Source organism: Stenella coeruleoalba, assembly GCF_951394435.1.
Source record: "Stenella coeruleoalba genome assembly, chromosome: 16".
Classification (NCBI taxonomy): domain Eukaryota; kingdom Metazoa; phylum Chordata; class Mammalia; order Artiodactyla; family Delphinidae; genus Stenella; species Stenella coeruleoalba.
In genome coordinates, this window is record NC_137162.1 from 24913398 (window position 1) to 24920988 (window position 7591).

A 7591-nucleotide genomic window follows, 5' to 3' on the forward strand; every position below is an offset into this window, starting at 1 on the left:
GGAAGGCTGTTCAGGCTGGAAGTACTCAGAATTAACACCCACCAGGGGCAGTCTCAGCCAGTGGGACCTGGGGTATAAATACTTCTGCTCCCTCACTCTTCCATTGAGATATCTCTGAGGTTCCTGTTCTACAGCACTTTCCAGAGTTTCTCTGTGAGATTAAGCTCCATCCACCCACAGCAGCAGCTAACTTGATGATCACCCTTAATTGGCTACCTTACCCTCCTGTCTTACTTTCCCACTCTCCATTACCTTTTGCTGCACCTTGCAAATGAATTGCTCCTTTTCTGATCCTTGTCTCAGGGTCAGCTTCTGGATGAACTATGTTCACAAATATATTTGACAAATTCTTATGAATAATTATGCACATCAAACAGACATTACCAGAAATGCTCACCAGAGTGACACACTTGTTACCCCTGAAAAGTGAGATGTCAGATGCTTTTTAACCTACATATCTATACTTTGATAGTTTTACAATTAGCAAGTGTCATTATATAGAAATAACAAAGCTGTCTCTCCCTTCCCACCCCCCACTCACATAACCTAAATCATGAGTGAACCAAGAATGCGATGAGACTCTTTCCTCCACAGCAACAGAAGAACTATGAGAAGTTGAGGGAAGCTCTTGGAAAACTCTCCGGGGCTACAGTTGGGTCACCGCTCATGTACCAAAGAGCAACCAAGGGGTTCGCCTGAAAAGGAGGGAAGCTGAGCAGACATCCTCCCCCTCTCTCGGTGCGTACATGTTTCAGGAGCTGTGAACACTGTGTATAGTTAATGTAGGCGAGAAGACAAATAGTGTTCTGTCTGGTCGAGGGTTTGTTTGAAGATCCATGATTATCCCCATCTGGTAAACTACCATTGCTTCTCATCCCTATAAGACACTTCTTTCTAATTATTTCCCCCTCTGATAGCGTGCCAGGACACTGGCTGGGAGAAAGCCGAGCGGAAAGAAGTCTATTCAGTGATGAGGAACCCAAGACTTGGTGCCAAGGATGAAAACCAAGCAAACTTGTAATTTTCCACTGGACAAAACATCCACACTTTTTTATTAGCTTGGTCTCTTCTCTACAAGTGGCCTGTAGAGCAACTGCCCGCAGAAAAGCACCTCATTGTTTCCTTACTAGATTTACAAGAAGAACACAGGCAAACTCAGGAAGACCGTGGCGAGGCTTGCTGGAGAAGACAGCAGCAGGCACTGGGGAGAGAAGCAGGACCAACCTGAAGGGAAATCATGTCTGTGGACAAAGAACCTTGCAATAGAGTTTTTGTTTGCATAACAGTCTACTGATTGAGGCTCTAAATGTGATCCCAAACTCCCACATAAGTGAGTTTTTACTTAATCCAGAATTTTTAAAAAAAAACAGCCTATTTTTATTGAACTTTTATTAGGTAAACCCAAACAGATCAGTCCCAGGGTTTACGTGTTCACAAGAATTCTAAATCAAACCCCAAATTCCTGAAGAGACTCCAGCCTCTCCCTGTATGTCAAATTAAAAAGATAGGTTTGGGCTTCTCTGGTGGCGCAGTGGTTGAGAGTCCGCCTGCCGATGGAGGGGACACGGGTTCGTGCCCCGGTCTGGGAAGATCCCACATGCCGCGGAGCGGCTGGGCCCGTGAGCCATGGCCGCTGAGCCTGCGTGTCCAGAGCCTGTGCTCCGCAGCGGGAGAGGCCACAACAGTGAGAGGCCCGTGTACTGCAAGAAAAAAAAAAAAGATAGGTTTTACTTTGAAACATCAAAAGAGGAATTTTGAAGACCGCATAATAGCCCTAGTTTTTTTTTTAGATAGAAACAGTAAAGTGGTGTCTCATTAATTCAGACTGATGTGGTGAAAAGTTTGTGTAAACTAGTGAAAAACCTGGGTTTGAAATAGTGCCATTTTATGACTTTCGGTCTACCCAGTGTTTCATATTATGTCTGAATTACTATAAGGGAACAGGTTTGCTGCTCTGAGGAAAGCCGCTTTAATGAATAAGAATTATTTAAATTATATATCATTTGTTATTATTCAGTATCATTTAATTTTTATGTATTATGTACCATTTAATATCAATAGGTGATTTTAAAGTACTTGAATTTAAGAGATTTGAAAACATACATCCATACAAAAGCCTGTACACAAATGTTCACAGCAGTATTATTCCTAATAACCAAAAAGTGGAAACTACCCAAATGTCCAACTACTAATGAATGGATAAAAAGATGTGGTATATTCATACAATGGAACATTATTCAGCCATAAAAAGGAATGAGGTACTGAGACGTGTTACAGCATGGATGAACCTTGAAAACAGTATGCTGAGTGAAAGAAGTCAGATACAAGAGGCCACATGTTGTGTGATTCCATTTATATGAAGTGTGCAGAACGGGCAAATCCAGGAAGACAAAAAATAGATTAGTAGGGGCAGGAGGAGAGTTGGTGGTACAGGGTTTCTTTTTGGGGTGACAGAAGTTTTCTGGAATTAGGTAGTGATGATGTATGCGTGACCCTGAATATACCCAAAACCACTGAAATGTGGGTTAGGTTGGGATTCCTCACAGTGTGCCCTGTTCCCAGGGCGGGCATCCCAAGGAAGAACACACCCCAGACGGAAGCCGCATGGCCATTTTGTGCAGAGCCCCAGAAGCCGCACAGTGTCACTTCCATGCCATTCTGATTGTCAGGGCTGTCGCAGAGTCACAAGCCCACCCACACTTTGTGAGGTCAACAGTCTTCATCAGTGTGCATCTGGTAGGTAAAAACAATTTCTGGGTTTTGTTTACATTTTTACGTCTTTAGGTATGAGTGGCGTCAAGCATCAGTTCATTCCAGGCAACATTTAGACAGATGCATTATGCCCTGGACGTTAGCCATTGCTTCCAGCAGAGGCTGAGGGAGGCCCGGGTCGTATGTTCTAGCAGCGGTGTCAGCTGCAGAAACAGTCCAAGGCCGGACACTGAGGTCCTAGCTAATACACAGCTGGAATAAACATCCTGAAGAACTCAAACCTCAGTGTTCCCAATTTGCTACTTCAAGTGCCTGGACACATGCCTGCCCAAATGTTATATAATACACGAAGGCAGCAATCTTTTAAAAACCAATCACCATATTATGAACTGAGACCTCTCATAAACCAGACGCCATTCAGCTCTGGTTCAGTGACTCTGTCCCCAGCCAGATAAATGTGAAAAACTAAGGGTTTTTAAGAAAGTGCTAATTAAGTGGAGAAGATAGTTTTCGTAATAGAAATGGTCTTAATGCTGCTTCCACTTTAATCAGCATAGCCTAATTATCATCATAAGGCAATGCTTGCATTTTCGTCATTGACTGGGGTTTGGTACAGTTAATTGGGCAACACCCATTTTGGTAATCTTCTTGGCTAGAAATTGCATCCTCAGGGAGAAGCTTTTTCATTTTTGTTCTGAGGACAAATCAGTGAATGGAGGAAGTAAAGTAGGGGTGAGGACAGAGCATCCTTCCATTGTTTTTAGCTCTACTTCAGAGCAAAGCAACAGCAGTGTCACATAAGCTGTGATGCGTGGCACAGTTAACTTGTGATGAGTACTGAGTTTTCTCATGTACTGAAATTTGTGAATGATTAGTCTATTCTAATATAAATTTGGTGGCAGAATAATATATTGAGCTGTTAGCATGGGATTTGTTTTTCCTGTCTTTTACTTCTTCCGAGCAAGAGGCCAGCCTTGCCTCCGGGAGGTTTGGTTTGGAGGCCAAATCCAGAAGTTGTTTGTGCAGACAAGCTGACTTATGTTTTCTGGAAGCCTGGAGCCTGGGAGGGATTGGAGATTAGTGGGCTCCAGGCTTTGCAGACCAGAATGTGCTGCCCGTGGTGCCTGCAGCAGGTGGCAGGTTGGCAGGACTTCTGTGGAGAGGTTCTGCAGTGTCTCTTGCAGACTTAAAGCTTTGGCCTGTGATCCCCAGCTTCAGCCGAGATTCCCAAGCTCGGAACGGAAGCTTCTGCAAGCCTCCTCCTCTAAAGGGACCCACTGGGGATATCAGCAGAAGGCTGGGTCTCAGAAGAGTGGACACATCACCTATTTTCCAGGCACCACGTACCCTCTTATGTGATGGTTTTTCACGCATCTCTAGAGAAGGGGAGAGCCGGCCCCACCCAACTACTACCAAAATTATTTTCTTTCCAGCACAGAGAATGAAGGCACCAAGCCCCAGCTAACTTGAAATAAAAAAAGGAATATGATGTCTCACCCATCTGAGTTTTGGGAGTAGGATTCATATCACTACAGTTAGAATCAAGTCAAGGTGAATTTTTGAACAAGGTCACATTCCCACCCACTTGCATTCCAGAATGGTCTCTTAGTGGTAAAGAAAGGTACAGTGTCATGGTAAGGTTCCAGGGAAATTGCTCACGACCCTCCCACAGAGCACACTACGCACGCAAACCACCAGTCCTGCGTCACTGTGGAAACAATTGGAAATCACCGCCTCAGAGGATGGGGGAGGGCAATGTGATAAGAGTTTGTTATGCTTCCTCAGTGAGGTCCACCTTATCATGAACTGAAAATATCACCGTGTCCTGCAACCATCATGTATGCTGATCAGCCAGAGGTGACCTGGACCACACAGGCAAGTGAGCAGAGAGGATCTAACTTAGGAGAAGGCTCCAAACCACCTGAACAGTGAGTCTTCTCCCAACATGAAGACGCTTGAAAAGGCCTGACTCATCCAGCAGCCAGCCCAGCCCAGCACCTCGGGAAGAGTCAGCAAGCAGCCTGTGTGGTTTCTGTCCAGTCCTAGCTTGTCTTGACCTGGTGGAGGGCAAGAAATAGAAACGCCGCTCCTGAGAATGGCAGCCGCCTTGAGAATGCTGGTATCAGCTCTCCGTCAGGGGCTGGGCTGTCAGCCCAAGCACACACCCCGTTGGGGCGAGCCTGAGAGTGCGAGTCATCTGCCTTTTCTGTCCATTTCTTGTGGACCCAGGTAACCAGGGAAAATGGGAGGTGGGCATGTTCTGAACCTATAGCCAGCTGAGCTCTGGGACTTAACTAGACTTAACTAGCTGTTCCCACGTGTTCCCTCAGAGGTTGCCCACATCACAGTTCACCTGGAATTCTGTGATGGGCCCAGCAGTAGGCACAGAGTGGTGCTTGATAAATGTTTCAGTGGATGGGCAGTGTACTTATTGAGTGACAACTGTGCGCAAGGCATTGTGCCAGGTGTAGAGGGAATGCCGAGACAAAGCTCCAACCCTGTCTCCAGGGAACTTTCAGTCAAGTGGATCATAGGCACATGCCTACATGACTTAAAACCCATGGGTGCACATGGTATTGTTTGACCCTTGGAGTTTAAAAATATTAAAACTATTATGGTTAAAAATATTAAACCAACATAAAAAATTAGTTACCATCTGTATTTTTCGAAATACAGTGTAGTTTGAAAGACCACAGAAGAAACTGGTATCAGGGTTGGCCTCTTCAGATAGGGAATTGGGAGCAGGGAGTGGGTAGCAGATTTATTGCAATGTTTTGTAATATTTTTATTGTGTAAAATGCTATACCTCTACAAATAAACAAACAAAAAAGGGATGGGGAATTCACATCAAAATCCAGCTCTCTGGATTTTCTTTTTTAGAGCATTTAAAAAATTTTTTATTTATTTATTTATTTTATTATTTTTTTGGCTGTGTTGAGTCTTCGTTGCTGCGCGTGGGGTTTCTCTAGTTGCGGCGAGCGGCGGCTACTCTTCATTGCGGTGTGCGGGCTTCTCATTGCAGTGGCTTCTCTTGTTGTGGAGCATGGGCTCTAGGCACGCGGGCTTCAGTAGTTGTGGCATGTGGGCTCAGTAGTTGCGGCTCAAGGGCTCTGGAGTGCAGGCTCAGTAGTTGTGGTGCATGGGCTTAGTTGCTCCGTGGCATGTGGGTTATTCCTGGACCAGGGCTCGAACCCATGTCCCCTGCATTGGCAGGCGGATTCTTAACCACTGTGCCACCAGGGAAGTCCTGGATTTTTCTTGGCAACTCAGGATTCTGGCAGTACTGGGAACATTTAGTCTGGAAACAGTGTGTAGGTGGGCAGAAGGGCAGCATTAAAAGATTTTAAGCTGAAGGCTAGCATCAGATTTACATGTTGGAAAGAATATTTTGGCCGCAGAGTAGAGGAGCATGGCTCAGGGGCAGGTAGACCAGAGAGACGTGACTGCAGTGATCCAGGGGAAGGTAGTGAGGACCTAAACTGGGACGGTGGCAGGGAGACAGATGACAGAGACATTAATGAAACAGACCTGAGGTGGGTAACTGATTTAGGAGTGAAGGAGAGTGGAAAAGGCCAGGGTAACTCCCAGGTCTGCAAGACACACCACGGTGATCGCCACAGCAGCCTCAAACTAATGGAAGGGAGAGAGGGCTCAGGAGATCTGTGGGCCTTCTCAACTGGATTCAGCAGAAATTCTGAAAGAGTGCATCTCCTGAAATGCAAGGAAAAGCCCACACAGGAAACGCACTCTCAGAGGCAAATAGCTCCTGTCCCCCATTCCAGGCACCAGTAGTGTCTCAGTGATTTTCCAGAGAAAACAGCCTCTCTGGAGAACACAGCATGGGAGAACTAGAATTTCAAACAGAAAAACTTAATACTTGTGGTTAAAAAGACAAGCACCAACTGAGAAGTAGTTTAAATCATATTCCTTTAGGGGATGGATTTTCTTGGATCTGTGTGCATCCTTTACAGCTTTATTAGTCACTGCTAAAGCCCTTTTTGGGTCACAGAGCTGCCGGCAGGGTGCTGTTCCTGGGAGGATTACCTTGAGCAACCAGCCCCAAACAGCAACCCTGCATGTCAACAAGCCGGGCTGCCCTGGCAACATCACCAGCCAAGAGGGGGAGCAGGTGCCCCAGCCCTGAGGTTTGAGGCAACCAGTAAATGAACTAGCCTAGAGCCTCTGCAATTCTCTTTCCCTATGCATGACAAAATTTTATCTCATTTGCTACTTGAATCAGAGTCGAAAATATTTTTCCTTTGAGACTCTGTGGTCAGATATCAATTTATTAACACTGTGGCCTCACCTCAGGCTTAGTCCAAGAGGTTTAAGTAAAATCAGGAGCTTCCCTGGTGGCGCAGTGGTTAAGAATCCGCCTGCTAATGCAGGGGACATGGGTTCAAGCCCTGGTCCGGGAAGATCCCACATGTGGCAGAGCAACGAAGCCCGTGAGCCACAACTACTGAGCCTGCGCTCTAGAGCCCGCAAGCCACAACTACTGAAGCCCGCGCCGAGAGCCTATGCTCTGCAACAAGAGAAGCCACCACAATGAGAAGCCCGTGCACCACAACAGAGAGTAGTAGCCCCTGCTCACCGCAACTAGAGAAAGCCTGCGCACAGCAACAAAGACCCAACACAGCAAAAAATAAATAAATAAATAAATAAAAAAAGTAAAATCACACTAATGCTAAGTACTTAATAATAGCTAATGATTATTGAACAGTTATGTACCAATCATCCAACCAACTTAAATCTTCACATAAACCTAAATAGATAGGTACTATTATCATTCCCACTACAGATGAGGAAATTGAGGCCAAGACTATCTTGCCCAAGTATATGCAACTAGTAAGTGGAAGAACCAGGTTTCTACCCAGTG

The 7591-nt window shown here is 45.6% G+C and overlaps 1 protein-coding gene across 3 annotated transcripts in view; it reads left to right on the forward strand.

Annotated features, from left to right (window-relative positions):
- Positions 1-5289, forward strand: part of STN1 (STN1 subunit of CST complex) — a 44547-nt gene extending 39258 nt beyond the window's left edge. The window contains exons 10-11 of one of the 3 annotated variants that reach the window (XR_013824411.1): positions 595-738; positions 2563-5289. The gene's annotated coding sequence lies outside the window, so the exon portion shown is untranslated. Of the gene's footprint in view, positions 1-594; positions 739-917; positions 1770-2562 lie in introns of those variants that run through there. The other 2 variants (XR_013824412.1, XR_013824413.1) reach the window with 2 other exon arrangements.
- The last annotated feature ends 2302 nt before the right edge of the window (positions 5290-7591 follow it).